At 42.1% G+C, this 16,711-nt stretch overlaps 1 protein-coding gene across 1 annotated transcript in view; it reads left to right on the top strand.

Annotated features, from left to right (window-relative positions):
• Positions 1 to 12,448: 12,448 nt before the first annotated feature.
• The window catches only part of LOC137375484 (deleted in malignant brain tumors 1 protein-like), a 55,698-nt gene continuing 51,435 nt past the window's right edge, over positions 12,449 to 16,711 (top strand). The window contains exon 1 of the mRNA XM_068042819.1: positions 12,449 to 12,476. The gene's annotated coding sequence lies outside the window, so the exon portion shown is untranslated. The remainder of the gene's footprint in view (positions 12,477 to 16,711) is intronic.

The raw sequence follows: 16,711 nt of genomic DNA, 5'->3' as shown, positions 1-16,711 counted from the left end.
AACATCCTCCTATATATCCACATCTCGAATGCATTCAGCTTATCTATAAGTTTCGTTGCTTATTGTTCATGTCTCCGAGTCATATAACATACTTGACAAAATGTAACACCTTAGCATGCTTTTCCTAAGATTCAGGTGCAATTTAATTGATGTTAACGCTTCATTCATTTTGACAAAGCTGCTCTTGACCGTTGCAATTCTCCTTCAAATCTCACTATCACATTTCCCAAGATCTGTGAGAAGCTGCCCATGGCATGTGAACATTTTCACTTGTTCCATTTATTTCAATTTTCACTTACGTGGTTAGGTCTATGCTTATCACCATTATCTTGGTCCTTTTCACATTCTTAATCCTCTTGCACACTCCTTGCTTGCACTTTGTTCACAATTTCTTGTAGTGCCTCTTCTGAATCTGCAATCGGTGCAATGTCATCTGCAAATCTCAAGTTGTTTAGGTTTAACGCACCAATGTTGAAACCTGGTTGATCTTCTATGTCTCTTAAGATAGTTTCAGTGCACAGGCTGGGCACGTTTTTGGATATAACACATCTCTGCAACACTCCTCTTTTGATTGGGAAGCTGTTTCACAAGATGTTATCAAGTCTCATCATCGCTGATTGATTCCAATATAGATTCTAAAAATGTTCTTTTATCATCTCTATCAATTTCTAGTTTGTTTAAGCATTCTATTATTTTCTGATGGTAGACTGTATGAAGTGTCTTCTCATATTTATAGGTTTTTGCACTTCGGGGAATCTTTCAATGACAACTGTTCCTTTTTTTGGTCGGAATCCTGACTGACTAGCATCGACCTCTGCTTCTGGTCATTTTATCAAAATCATTTTCATCACATGGCTCATGAGGCTTACTATCCTAGGCTTTGAACACTCGAGGGCTTTCGGTTTCTTTGAGAGCTTAATGAACACTAACTGCATCAGATCCTCAGGGGGGATTCCTGTTCTGTAAATTTTGTTGCAGGCTTGTAAAGATTCCAAGATGATTATTTTAATTTATTTTAGGGGAAATTCCAAAATTAGTGTTCCTCCTCTATTTTATTACAGAGTTCGGACACAGGAGATTGGTGGGCCCGGAAGTGCCATGTCAGGGGGAACTGAAGGTTTACTACCGAGAGCAGTGGAGAATTAGTGGAGAAGTCATTTGTAGGCAGATTGGTTGCGAACCTTATCCCGCATCATTTAACAATTCCATCTCACAAGAAATTGAATCTGTTATATTGGATAAGGTTCAGCTCAAGGAATGTAAACCTTCACTCTGAGAGTTTCTATAGAGTGCATCGGACCAGCAGAACTGTGAAACTAGGGAGATAGCACATGTTTCATGTAAAAGTATTCGTGGAATTGCTAATTATTGAAAATTATGTTTGACTTGTTTCAATTATTTGAATGAAAATTATTGGGAAGATGTACAACATTCATTAATTTTATTACAACCCACTTTTCCAATCACAGTTGATTTAAACCAAAAACAACTCATAACAACTTAACTTGAGGTGAAAAATGACACACTCTTTCTTTCTCAAAACAGACGAACATAGGAACATACGAGTTAACAGCAGGAGTAGGCCACCTGGCCCCTTGAGCCTGCTCCGCCATTCAACAAGGTCTTAGCTGATCTGATTGTAACCTCATTACCACATTCCCGCCTACCCCTGATAATCTTTCACCCCCTTGCTTTTCAAGAATCGATCTACCTCTGCCTTAAAAATATTTAAAGACTCTGCTTTCACTGACTTTTGAGGTAGAGAGTTGCAAAGACTCACGACCCTCTAAAAAAAACAATTCCTCCTCATTTCTGTCTTGAATGGGCGACCCCTTTTTAATTAAATAGTAACCCCTAGTTAAATAGTTCCCCACAAGGGGAAACATCCTTTCCACATCCACTCTGTCAAGACCCCTCAGGATCTTAGATGTTTCCATCAATTCGCCTCTTATTCTTCTAAACTCCAGCGGATACAAGTCTATCTTGTCCAATCTTTCCTCGTAAGACAGCCTGCCCATTCTAGGTATTAGTCTAATCTACCTTCTCTTTACTGCCTCCAATACATTTACATCCTTCCTTAAATACGGAGACCAGTACTCTACTCAGTACTCCAGATGTGGTCTCACCAATGCCCCATATAACTGAACCATAACATCCCTACTTTTGCATTCAGTTCCCCTTGCAATAAATGATAACATTCGATTAGATTTCCAAATTACTTGCTGTCAGGTGAACTCATCAGGTGAGAACCAGGCCATGCAAAAGGTTGAGAGGGGAGGCGAAGAGGAAAATAAGACTGGCAAACAGACAATATGAAAATAGAATTGCAATCAACATAAAAGGGAACCCAAAAATCTTCTACTGGTATGTAAATAGTAAGCGAGCAGTAAGTGGAGAAGTGGGGCCTATTCGGGACAAAGAGGAGCACGGGGCCAGGCTAATATACTTAATAAGTACTCAGTGTTCACAAAGGAAATGGAGCTTGACAAAATATCAGTAGAAGCAGAGAGAGTATAGGCAATGGATAGGCTAAAAATTGAGAGGAGATAGGTACTAAAACGTTTGGCTATGCTTAGGGTAAGTAAGTCACCTGGTCCAGATGGTTTGCATCCCAGGTTGCTAACAGAGGTGAGGGTGGCAATAGTGGAAGGGCTTGCTATAATCCTTCAATCTTCCCTGGATACGGGGCAGGTGCCAGATTTGGGGAGTGGCAAGTGTGACACCCTTATTCAAAAAGGGTGTGAGGACAGTGCTAGCAACTACAGGCCAGTTGGTTTAACATTATTGGTGGGTAAGGTTTTCGAAACTATAATCAGAGAAAATATCAACAGACACTTAGAGAAGTTTTATTTAATTAAGGATAGCCAACATGGATTTGTAAGAGGCAGTTCATGCTTTGTAAATCTAATCGAATTTCTTGATGAAGTAACAGAGACGATTGATGGAGGGAATGGGGTGGATGTTGTTCATATGGATTTTAAGAAAGCATTTTCTAAAATACCACATAAAAGGCGAGTTAAGAAAACTGAAGCTCATGGAATAGGAGGGTCAGTGTCAATTGTATTAAAAATTGGCTTATGGACAGAAAACAGCAAGTCAGAGTGAATGGTTGTTTTTCAGCCTGGAGGATAGTAGACAGTGGTGTTCCCCAAGGGTCAGTGCTCGGTTCAGTACTTTTCTAATATATATATGGGCGGCACAGTGGCGCAGTGGTTAGCCTCACAGCTCCAGGGACCCGGGTTCGATTCTGGGTACTGCCTGTGTGGAGTTTGCAAGTTCTCCCTATGTCTGCGTGGGTTTCCTCTGGGTGCTCCGGTTTCCTCCCACAGCCAAAAGACTTGCAGGTTGATAGGTAAATTGGCCATTGTAAATTGCCCCTAGTATAGGTAGGTGGCAGGGGAATATAGGGACAGGTGAGGATGTAGTAGGAATGTAGGATTAGTATAAATGGGTGGTTAATGGTCGGCGCAGACTCGATGGGCCGAAGGGCCTGTATCTCTAAAATCTAAAATCATAAATGACTTGGATTTTGGAATACGGAGTAAAACCTGGCTACCTGACCTGAACCCTACTAGACCCGACTACATGCATCGGGTTCGGTTCGGGTCAGGTCAGGTCGAAATTCTGAGTCCAGCATTCAGGCTCGGGTCGAGTCTGACTGGACACTGCTTTTGGGAAGTCACGCAATCAGGCTTACCCATGATTCCCCACAACTCCAGCTGCAGGAATAGCCTGCTGCCAGAACAGATGAAGGAGATTCGCGTCAGGTTGGGTGGGGCGGAAAAAAAATTAAAGGGCTCGGACTCGGATCAGGTTCAGGTTGGCTGTGGTCGGATCAGGTCCGGGTCGGGTTTTAACTTTATACCTGAGTCAGGCTTTAATACAGAATAGAATCTCTAAGTTTGCTGATAACACCAAACTTGGAGGTGCGAGAAACTGTGAAGATGATATGAACTGCCTGCAGCAGGCCATAGATAGGCTAGCAGAATGGACAGAGATATGGCAGATGTAATTTAATAGTGACAAATGTCAGGTGATGCATTTTGGCAGAAGGAGTAGGGAGAGACAATATATACTTAATGGCACAGTACTAAATAGTGTGCAGAAACAGAGTGACCTGAGAGTGTACGTGCATCGATCTTTGAAGGTGGCAGGACATATTGAGAGAGTGGTTAATAAAGCAAATGGGATCTCAGGATTCATAAATAGAGGCATTGAGTACAAAGGTAAGGAAGTTATGCTGAACCTCTATAAAGTTCTGGTTAGGCCCCAACTAGAGTATTGAGACCAGTTCTGGTCTTCACATTTTAGGAAGGATGTGTGGGTCCTTGAGCGGGTGCAGAGAAGATTTACCAGAATGGTTCCAGATATGGAGAATTTAAGTTACAAGGTGAGGTTGGAAAATCTGGGGTTGTTCTCCTTAGAAAAAAAGCGATTGAGGGGAGATTTAATAGAAGTGCACAAAATTATGATAGACTTATATAAGTTAGACAAGGTAAAGCTGTTCTCATTAACAAATGGTGCAAGAACTAGGGTACACAGATTAAAGTTTTTGGGCAAGAGATTCAGGAGGAAGCTTTTTTTTACCCAGCGAATGGTAATGACCAGGAACTCGCTGCCCAGAACGGTGGTGGAAATGAAGATAATCATTGACTTCAGGGCCATGGCGTTGGAGCCGGGGAGTGGGAATGACAGCATAGCTCTGTGGAGAGCAAGCATGGACTCGATGGGTCGAATGGTCCCAGTCTGTGCTGTAAATGACTCAATGACTCTATGACTCTTATCTATAATTCATAATGGAATAAAGCACATAGCAATTGACAACTAGCTGCTGATCAGAGAAATTTATGCAAAAATGTCAGAACAGCAGCTGGACGAAAAAGAAATTCCAGCTATTTAGTTGACTGAATCTTACTTACGAATTCCATAAAATTGCGAACACTGTATATGTTCAGTTTGGGCAAGCTGCATCATCGACAAGCGTCACAAAGCACTCTAAAGCCAGTTTGTTGGCTAAGAATGAGTGCTTGAAATGAAAACCTGATTGAAGAAATAAAAAGATACAATAGACAATTTGAAATGTAATCATGCGCATTCTGAATCGTGGAACCATAGAAAGGTTATGGTACAGAAAGAAGCCATTCAGTCCATTGTGGCTGCACCGGCTGAAACAAAACTATCTGTCTAATCCTACTATCCAGCGCTGAGTCTGTAGCCTTGCAGGTTACAGCACTTCAGGTGCATGTCCAGGTACCTTTTAAATGAGTTGACGGTTCCTGCCTCCACAACCAATCCAAGCAGTGAATTCCGGACACCCACCACCCTCTGAATGAAAAGGTTTTTCCTCATGTCGCCTCTGATCCTTCTACCGATCACCCTAAATCTATGCCCCCAGTAACTGACCTCTCCGCTAGGGGAAACAGGTCCTTCCTGTCTCCTCTATATAGGCCCCTCATAGGCCTGGATATCAAGGAACCCTCGACGTTGGGATCCGTAGCGGACTGGGGGACAGGTGGCGCTGGGGACTTGAAGATGACCCCGGATGAAGCCTGCCACAGACCTTAACGCTGGTTTGTGACGGCCTCCCGCCGCTGGGCGATGGGACAACAGTTTAAATATTTCAATCAATTAAAATAATTAAATAAACTTACATCGACTCCTGATGTCCCGTTGCGATCTTTCGCCTGGCGGCCGACATTTCCAAGCCTTCCCACAGACAGGATAGGCTAAGTGGCCTCTTTCTGTTCCTTAAACTTTCTGTGATTCTATGATTCTGATCACCATCCGAGGAAACGAGGCACTTTATCCAGATGAAGCGTCATGGGTGTAGGGGATGATGGGAAGAGTTGTAGTTTGAAGTCTATACAGTTTGTGGGGGCAGGGGGGAAGGTCAGATGATAAACATGTGTTTTTTTTAGGGAAAAGGCCCAATAATTAATTTAATTGTTAGTGAGTGTTGCGATTGGGGGGGGGGGGGGGAGGGGGGGGGGGGGGGGTTGTTCAAAAGAAATGTTTTGTGCAATTTAATTCATTCTATCTTTAAGCATTTAAATTAGGACTAACAGCCCTTCAGAAATGGCATCAGCCCCAGCTATTCAAATGAACCACCATGGTTGAGATTGGTGGCGAACTTATAGAATCCAGTCCATACACGTCACTTAAGTTACCCCCAACCTCCTCTGTTCTAAGGAAAAAAACAATAGTCTATCCAATCTTTCCTCATAGCTGCAACCTTCCAGCCCTGGCAACATTCTTGTAAATCTCCTCTGTATTCCCTTCAGAGCAATTATGTCCTTCGTCTAATGTCGTGACCAGAACTGTAAGCTGTGGCCTAACCAGCGTTTTATACAGTTCCAGCATTACATCCCTGCTTTTGTACTCTATACCTCGGCCAATAAAGGAAAGCATTCCATATGCCTTCTTCACCACTTTATCTACCTGTCCAGCCACCTTCAGGGACCCGTGGACATGCACTCCAAGTTCTCTCACTTCCTCTACCCCTCTCAATATCCTCCCATTTATTGCGTATTCCCTTGTTTTCTTTTCCATCCCCAAATGCATTACCTCACTCTTCTTCGGATTGAATTCCATTTGCCACTTTTCTGCCTACTCAACCAAACTATTGATATCATTCTGGAGTCTGCAGCTATCCTCTTCACAATCAATTACACATGCAATTTTTGTATCATCTGCAAATTTCCCGATCATGCCTACCACATTTAATTCCAAATCATTAAGATATACTACAAACAGCAAGGCACTCAATACTGAGTCTTGTGGAACACCACCAGAAACCGTCTTCCATTCGCAAAAACATCCGTCAACCATTACTCTTTGATTCCTGACACTGAGCCAATTTTGGATCCAACTCGCCATATTCCCCTGTATCCCACAGGTTTTAAATTTTCTGATCAGTTTGCCATGTGGGACCTTGTCAAAGGCCTTACTAAAATCCATAGATAACATTCACTGCGCTACCTTCATCAATCCTCCATGTTACTTCCTCAAACAATTCAATTGAGTTAGTAAGACATGACCTTCTCTTAACAAATCCACGCTGACTATCCCTGATTAATCCGTGCCTTTCTCAGTGACAGCTTATTCTATCTCTCAGAATTGATTCTGATAATTTGCCCACCACTGAGCTCAGACTGACCAGCCGAGAATTATTTGATCTACCCCTTGCACTCTTGTTAAATGATGGTACAACTTTCGCAGATCTCAAATCCTCTGGTACCTCACCTGTATCTAGTGAAAATTTGAAGATGATTCTCAGAGCATCAGGATTTCCTCCCCGGCTTCCTTTAACAGCCTGGGATACAATCCATCCGGCCTGGTGATTTATCCACTTTCAAGGATGTCAGGCTCTCTTATACTTCCTCTCTCATTATGTTTATCGTATCTAATATTTCACACTCCTCTTCTTTAACTACAATGTCTGCATCATCCGTCCCCTTTACAAAGACAGAGACAAAGTGCTCATTAAGAACCTTGCCCACATATTCTGCATCCACGCATACCTTGTACATCTCTGACAGTTATCCTCTTGCTCTTAAAGCACTGATAAAACATCTTTGGGTTTTCCTTGATTTTACCTGCCAATATTTTTCATGTTTTCGCTTTGCTTTCTGAATTTCCTCTTCTACTTCACCCCTGCACTTTCTATACTCCTCTAGGCTTTCTAAAGTACTAAGATTTTGTGAATGTCATAAGTTTTCTTTTTCTGCTTTATCTTACCTTTATGCTTCCAGATAACCAGGGATTTGGCAGTATCACCCTTTTTCTTTTTGGGATATATCTACAGTGTGCCCATGGAATCTCGCTTTTGAATGCCTTCCACTGGTTTGCCACTGATTTTCCTTCAAGTAGCCCTATCCAGTTCACTCTCGCAAGATCACCGCTCAGCTTCGTAAAATTTGCCTTCCCCCAATTTAGAACTTTTATTCCTGTTCTATCTGTGTCCTTTTCCATAATAATGCTACGTCTAACTGTATTATGGCGACTATCTCTAAAATGGTCATCCACTTGTTCAGCTTCATTTCCTCAGATTAACTTTAGAATTGCACCACCTCTCGTTGGGCTTGTTAAGTGAAATACATATTTTTCTCCGACTTGATTGAAACATTGCAACTCATAATTAAAAGGACAGCAAATGAAACACTTTTGTTATCTAAAACGTTATCAGTAAAATACCTACAGCACCACCTGTTGGCCAGAGACTATGTTTTTTTAAAATTCATACTCGGGATATGCGTATCGATGGCAAATGTCCGCCACTCTGCCCTTGTGAAAGTGGTGATGAACTTCTGGCTGAACCGCTGCTGTCCACGTGCTGTTAGATAGGAATTTGACCTGCCAATAGTGAAGAAATGGCGATTTATAACCTAATCGGGATGGTATATGACTTGGGGACATTCGTTCTGATGGTGTACCTGTTGCTCTTGTCCTTCCAGGCTGTGGCAGTCTTGAGTCTAGTAAGTGCTGCCAAGAAGCCTTGCCAAAATTGTGGTAGATAATAAAAATATCGCCACGTTGTTCAGAGCTGTTTACGTATAAATTGCAAATGGGAACGCTTATTCGAATTGCAACGGCAGGAATTAATTTTGGTGGATGGAAGATGTTCCACCGACTAAGATATTTAATGCAATGCATAGGAAGATGGTGCTGCCTATCCAGTCGGAACATCGAATTATAAAAAGCTCAAATAAATAGTCCGTTCCAGTTGCAAAGTATGTAACATGAATTTCTGGAGACTGCAAATTTCCAATAATAATTCAATAACAATACTGCATACCAATGAGGTGATTCCCTGACGTGTTAGCTGAGGTAGCGCTTCTGCTCTACAATCATGTAATGTTGCAGCACGGCAGCAGATCAATCGATCCGTGAAACCAGCACCAGTGCACATTCAAACATCTAGTTTAATCTCTCTATCCTGATCACAGGCTTCTTTTTATTCGTTCAAGGGATGTGAGCATCGCTGGCAAGGCCAGCATTTGTTGCCTTGTAAAGATGGTGGTGCGCTGCCTTCTTGAACTACTGCAGACCATGCGGTGTAGGTAAACCAGCACTGCTGGTAGGGAGGGCGTTCCAGGATCTTGACCCAGCTATAGAGAATGAATGGCGATACACTTCCCGAGTAAGGATGGTGTGCGCTTTGGAGAGGAACTTGCAGATGGCGCTGTTCCCAGGCACCTGCCGCCCTAGTTTTTCTAGGTTGTAGAAGTAGCGGGTTTGGAAGGTGCTGTCGAACAAGTCTTTGTGAGTTGCTGCAGTGCATCTCCGAGATGACGAATACTGTTGCCACTGACGTGGTTGAGGGACTGAATGTTTAAGGTGATGGAGGGAGTGCCAATCAAGTGGACTGCTTTGTTCTCGATAATGTCGAGCTTCTTGAATGTTTTTGGAGTTGTACTCATTCGCGTAAGTGGCAAGTGTTCCATCAGACTCCTGTCTTGTGCCTTGTTGATAGCAGACAGGCTTTGGGGAGTCAGGATGTGAGTACATTCTACAGAGGTCCCGGCCTCTGAGATGTTGTTATAGTCACAGTATATATGTGGCTGGTAGAGTTACGTTTCTGGATCTGATGGTGGGTGAATTCAATAATGGTAATGCTGTTGAACATCAAGGGGAGATGGCTAGATTCTATCTTGTTGGAAATGGTCATTGGCTAGCATTTGCATGGCACAATTGTCACTTGCCACTTATCAGACCACTACTGAATGTGCATGCAGCCCTGGACTGCTTCAGTATCTGAGGAGTTGTAAATGGTACGGAGAAATGTGAAATTATCAGCTTCTGAACTTATGATGAATGGGGGGTCATTGATGAAGCAGCTGCAGATGGTTCGGCCTAGCATTTTCCCCTGTGCAAATCCTGCAGTGATGTTCTGCGATCAACATGATTGTCCTACAACAACCACGCCGATCTTACATTGTGCTACGTGCTACTTCAACTGGGGAGTGTTTTTCCCTTGATTCTCATTGGCTTCAATTTTGGTAGAAACCCTTGATGCTACACTCGCTCAAATGCTGCCTTGATACCAAGAGCAGTCACTCTCACCTCACCTCTGGAATTCAGTTCTTGTTTTCCCTGGTTGGACCCAGGCTGTAATGAGGTCTGGAGCTGAGTGACCCTGGCAGAGCCCAAACTGAGCATCAATGTGCAGGTTATTGGCAAATAAGTGCCACTTATTAGCACTGTCAACGACAACTTCCATAACTTTGCTGACAATTGAGAGTAGACCGATTGTGTAGGAGTTGGTATGGTGGAATTTGCCTGTTTTGTTTTGTAGACAGGACACAGCTGGACAATTTGCAATAATAGATGTTGGTAGATTCCAGGTTATACTGGAACAGCTTGGCTAGTGATGTGGCTGGTTCTGGAGCACTAGCCTTCAGTACTACAGCTGGGATGCCACCAGGGCCCACAGCCTTTGCTGTATCCAGTGCGTTCAGCCATTTTCTTGATGAATTGAATAAATTGAAATCTGGCATCTCGGGCTGCTGGAGAACCTCAGGAGAAGGCCAAGATGAATCACTCACGTGTCATTTCTGGCTGAAGTTGGTTATTAATGCTTCAGCCTTGTCTTTTGCACTGACATGCTGGTCACCCCCATCATGGAGGATGGGAATGTTTGTGAAGCCTCACCCTCTGGTTGGTGTTTAACTGTCCTCCACCATTCATAACTGGATGTGATGAGATTTCAAAGCTTTGTTCTTATCCATTTATTGTGGGACCACTCAATTCTGCCTATCGGAGGCTGTGTCCACTGTTTAGCATGAATGTAGTGCAGTGATGTAGTTTTGCCAGGCTGGCATCTCATTTTTAGGTATGCCTGGTCCAGCTCCTTGCAGGTTCTCCTATGCTTCTCATTGAAACAGGGTTGGTCCCCTGGCTTGATGGTAATAGTAGATTGAGGGATATGCTGGGCCATGAGGTTTTCAGATTGTGGTTTAATACATTGTGACGCTGCTGATGACCCACAGTGTCTCACAGATGCCCAATTTTAAGTTACTAGATCTGTTCTGAATCTATGACTTTCAGCATGGTGGTAGTGCCACACAGCATGATGGAGGATGTCCTCAGTGTGAAGATGCATCGGTGACTGATAGATTGGTAAGGATGAGGTCAAGTAGGTTTCCCCCCTCATTTTGGTTCCCTCTGGGCCAGTCTGGCAGATGCAACTGACAGAACTCGGCTATGTCAGTCAGTAGTGGTGCTACCGGGCCACTATTGGTAATTCTGGTTAGTGTTATGATCAAGACGTGAATAATGTACTGTTAATTCAGTCCCACTATTCCATATATCAAAACATATTAGTAAAGTTTCCCATCTACCGGAAGATTAACCAAATTAAGCACCGTGTTTGTTCCCCAGAATAAAGCAGTACAAACCAGGTTTCTTTAAACAACAAATTAACTATTTATTAATAAACCAATGTTAAACGATAATGAGATAAACCTATATGTATTGTCACAGAACTGTATTTCTTTTTCTCCTCAGATTAAAACTGTGTGCCTTTAAGACTCCGTTTAAAAACATTGTGCCTTAAAAAGAAAACATAAGAGGCCACAGCAGGAGTGAAGAGGTCATATGGTGTACTGTAACAATTTAAGTCTATGTAAAAACTTGCTGAAACCAGTTTGAGATTCACCAGCAAAGGGTGCGACATGCGGAAAAGAGCTGTCTATTTCTCTCAGCAAAAATTCGACAAGGAGCTACAGGCCTCGTAAAATGTGTATTTCCAGCATTTATTGTTGCTTCCGGGTGCACAGAGTCCATTTTACTCAACTGGAAGAAAAGTTAGATTGCTAAAATCCTAATGCCAGCACCCAGTTCAGTCTCTTTATTCAGCGAGAAACTTCTTTTCTTCAAAGTACTGAAGCAAAGCACGAGTCTTAAAATAATAACAGCCTCCTGTTCTACTAATGCTGCACGCCGATGGTCCTGCGAAGAATTGCAGCTACCAGACATCTTCCTTAGTTATTCGCACTGAGTTCAAATGCAGGGCCAGACGACTTTCTGCTGATAACAAGGGCAATAGGTGAGAGCCAGTTGTTAGCTCGGTGGCGGCAGTGAGAAGGGCACATTCCCACAACACCAATCGGTAAGCAGGGAGAAGGTTGTAGTTTACGAAAACAGTTAGTGTAATAAAAACAATAAGTGGTGGAAATAATCAGCAGGTCTGGCAGCATCTGTGGAGAGATGTGAAAAGTTAACGTTAATGTTTTGTTTTTATTTCAGATTTCCAGCATCTGCAGTATTTTGTTTTTATTTTAAAATTTAGTTTGACGTTGCACATGCCTAACCACATGCACATTGTGGACCAAGTAGATCCTGTGGACATCTTGGAGAATCTGGGATAGAAATCATAGGAGACATACCGCACTGCATCTCAGCTTGCACACGTTTCACATTAGGCTGGGATTTCAGTCTAAAATGCTCCCGTGCATACGTGTCTGGGTACATGCGAGGTAGGTGAAAATGAAAGAAATATGGCGTCTGCCATATAACCGGAGCTTTGATGCAGTTAAAGGCAGGACGCTAGTGCAGTCTGTTAGGCCCTGACATCTTGCGTTCGATGTTCGGTGGTGAGGACACTGTTGGAAGGCCTGTCCTCGGGGGTTTCAGACAGCGGCCGTGCACGGTTCCAGCAATGGCAGTAGAAAGTTCGAAGACAATTTTACCCCAAGCTGATCGGAATCGGCAAATTTCCTAGAGCAAATTCCCGCGAGATAGCAAGAATCGCAGGTGCTTTTACAATCATTTTTTGGGAGACCTGTAACTTCAGCCTGTAGAAGGAAACAGAAATGCAGGTGTTATTATAACCGTTCCAGTTAGCAGTGCAACAGTGGGCCTAGAGCATCCATGTTTCCAAATAAAGTAGTTTAAGTACGTATATATGTATAATATATTAAATCCGTATGCCCACATGTCACGTCCTAGTAATTGTCTGTTATTATTTCTTTGTAATAGGATCTGCGTATGTAACCTTCTAACGCTGTAATTACCACCGCCTTGCAATCGAAGCACCGGAATGCTGCAAATATTGATTCCCCCTTTCCTACCTTCTAACCATAAGCCCGAGAAGGAATATTTCATACATCTGAGTAAGGTTTCAAATCAGTAGCAAACTGGATTCAGTCACGAATTGGATCAGAGATTGAAAGATGAAATTCAAACCAGAAAGAAGACTTCATCACAGACAAGAAAGTGCTACTTTTTACTGTTACCCACGACATGATTCCTTTTCATTTTAGCCGCTTTAAAGTCGAGTTGCGCGCTTTGCATGCATTCCGTTCCTTCTCAGGCTGTGGTGCTTTACCCTTTCTGTACCTTAGTTTAACTGAGGTTTTGATTGCTGGCAGTGTTTTAATCTTTGATCTATCCAGAAATGTTTCTTTTAAGCAGTTATATTCTGCGGATTTGTAGTTTTTCTGCAAAGGCTCAGAAAGACAATGATAATGTGCAGCTTACTAGGTTTTTGGAAGCATATATAAGCCTAACATCGTTATATATGCGTCTTATTTTGAACTGTTGACTGCCTTTGTATCTTGGTTTGAACTGAATTGACATAAAACAATTTGAGTTTACAGACAGAGTGTTTGATCAACTGAGATAACACGGCTTTTTTGAATAGAGGTATAAATACCAGTTTCCTGTGATCAGCTACTGCAGACAATTAGTTAAGTAAATTGGCTGAGCCTGCTTTGTGCCACGGCTCTGTCGCATAACAACTAGCATTTCTGAGATCATTCCCCATAACAGGAAATCAATGGTGACTGTTCAGTGTAATTAAAGAAACTAGAGTTCTGTTAAATTTATCGCAATAAGAATATAATTAACATGCATGAAAACCTAAATGAAAAACAAAATGCGAATATAATTATGCCATTGGGGATCAAATTCACCTTAATATGGTACACCCAAAATCTTGTGAGATTTAAGGTGGTCCTGCTTTGTCTCATCGCCTTTTGTGTGTGCATGAGAGGGGCGATGAAATTATAGGTTTCACGTTAAAATAATGAACGCACTGAATTCGCCAATATGATTAAGCCATGCATGTCTACAGAAATATGAAGGGAACATATAATCATAATGCAGGCAATCAACTAATGGTTTCTGTTTGGTGGAGCTGATTTATACTTCTCAGGGATACAATTGATAGAATCATAGAATGGTTACAGCAGGAAAGAAGGCCATTCGGAGCGTCGTGACCATACCGGCTCTCTGCAACAGGAACACAGCCAGTATCACTCCCTCCACTCTTTTCCAGTAGTCCTGCAACTTCTTTTCCTCTTCAGATGCTTATCCAATACTCTTTTGAAAGCTACGAATCTGCCTCCACCACACTCGCAGGAAATGCATTCCATATCCTGACCACACGCTACGTAAAAACATTTTTCCTCATGTTGCTGTTGCTTCTTTTGCCAATCACCGTCCTTTGTTTCTCGACCCTTCTGCCAATGGGAACCGTTTCTCTTTATCTACTCTGTTCAAATCGCTCATGATTTTGAACACCTCCACTAAATCTCCTTTGAAACTTCACTTGTTTAAGGAGAACATCCCAGGCTTCTCCTGTCTACCCACATATCTGAAGTCCCTTATCACTGGAACCAATCTTGTAAATCTTTTCTGCACCTTCTCTAAAGACTTCATATCTTTCCTGAAGTGTGGTGCCCAGAATTGGAAACAATACTCCAGCTGAGGCTGATGAGTGCTTTTTCTTAAGAAGGTTCATCATTATATCCTTGCTCTTGTACTTTATGCTGCTATTTATAAAGGCCAACATCCCGTATGCCTTTCTGACCACTTTCCTGTCAACCTTCAACGATCTGTACATATATATCCCTAAGTCTTTCTGTTCTTGTACCCCTTCTTTTCTTCAATGATGGAACCCATTTATCTTGCTATTCTCCAGTGAGCCGCTGATAAACTCAGTTAAGAAGTGAATCTTAGAAATTGGGGAAACTGTTGTACTATCACTGTGTTGACATTTTACCTATAAATTATAAATTAATGATGTGTAGGCTGGATCCATTTAAGCTGAAAACTATTTGCTGGAATTCATATACACTTGGTTGGAACAATTATTACCTCAAATCCATTGTTTTAAAATCTTTATGTAAGTCTATTTTACATTAACTTGTTTGTGGTAGAGTGTATTAATTCGTGGGAAACATGCACTATCATCTTGCTAGTCCAGGAATTAATAAATGGGTTTAATAAGAAAAATGGTAAAGATTTAATTGGTTTGAGTAAAGTAAATGAGAGCTTTGGAAGATCGGTTTGGTATAGGAGCTACCGTAGAAAATGCAGATTAGAACCGAATAGTTACTGAACCATTTTGGAAGCATGACGAGACAATGCACAAATTGCTGAAAGGATTCCTGACCTGAGTTGCGTGTGGATAATCCAAATGATATCAGTAAAGGAAATGGTGGATGCCATGTAAAAGGATAAAATCAAATAAACGAATGATCTGACAGATAACATTGAATGCAAAGAAGTATGAAGTGATGCATTTCAGAAGGAAAAAATGCCGAGAGGCAGTATAAGTTAAATGTTACAATGTAAAAATCACTACTTAGGCCACAGCTGGAGTACTGTGTACAGTTCTGGGCACCACACTATAGGAAGGGTGTGATTGCACTGGAGAGGGTATAGAGGAGATTCACCAGGATGTTGCCTGGGCTGGAGCATTTCAGCTATGAAGAGAGACTGGATAGGCTAGGGTTGTGTTCCTTAGAGTAGAGAAGGCTGAGGGGGGATCGGATTGAGATATACAAAATTATAAAAGGCATTGATCGGATAGAAAGGAAGAAACATTTTTTTTCCCTCAGTGGGGGTGTCAATAACCAGGGGGCATAGATTTAAGGTAAGGGGCAGGAGGTTTCGAGGGGATTTGAGGGGAAAAAATCACCCAGAGGGTGGTTGGAATCTGGAACACACTGCCTGAAGGGATAGTAGAGGCAGGAACGCCCACAACATTTAAGAAGTATTTAGATAAGCACTTGAAACGCCATAGCATACAAGGCTATGGGCCAAGTGCTAGAAAATGGGATTAAAATAGATAGGTGCTTCATGACTGGCACAGACACGATAGGCCGAATGGCCTGTTTCTGTGCTGTATAACTATATGACTCCATGACTCTATGATTCTAAGGGCATGTAGGAACAGAGAAACCTGGAGATTCACATACAGAGATCTTTGAATGTGGCATGACAAGTTGCTAAAACTGTTTAAAAAGCGTGTTCTGCATACTTTTATGGATGTGAGCGTCGCTAGCAAGGCCTTAGCTTTCAAATAGAGAAACAGTCAAAAGCAAGGAAATTGTAATAAACCTTTAAAAGTAACTGATCATATTTCAGTTAAAGTACTGTGTTCAGTTTGGGATGCCACAATTCTAAGAAGGATGTAAAGGTCTAAAGGTGCTGAGGAACTTGACTAGAATTGTATCAGGGATGAGGTATTTAAGATATCTAGCGAGAAGAGAGGGATTGGGATTGTCCTCCTTAGAACAGAAAAGCTTAAAGGGAGTTCTGAATTATCTGGGGTTTCAATAGCGTAAATAGGGAGAACCCTTTTCCACTTTCGGGAAAGTCGGAAACCAGGTGACGCTGCTTTAAAATAATTGGAAAGAAAGCCAAGGGGTAGTAAGAGAACTTTTGTTTTGCAGGGAGAATTGATATAATCTGGAATGCATTG

The sequence above is a fragment of the Heterodontus francisci genome, chromosome 11, assembly GCF_036365525.1.
Source record: "Heterodontus francisci isolate sHetFra1 chromosome 11, sHetFra1.hap1, whole genome shotgun sequence".
Taxonomy (NCBI): Eukaryota; Metazoa; Chordata; class Chondrichthyes; order Heterodontiformes; family Heterodontidae; genus Heterodontus; species Heterodontus francisci.
Note: the sequence above shows the minus strand (reverse complement) of the source record. Positions and strands in the feature narration are given on the sequence as shown.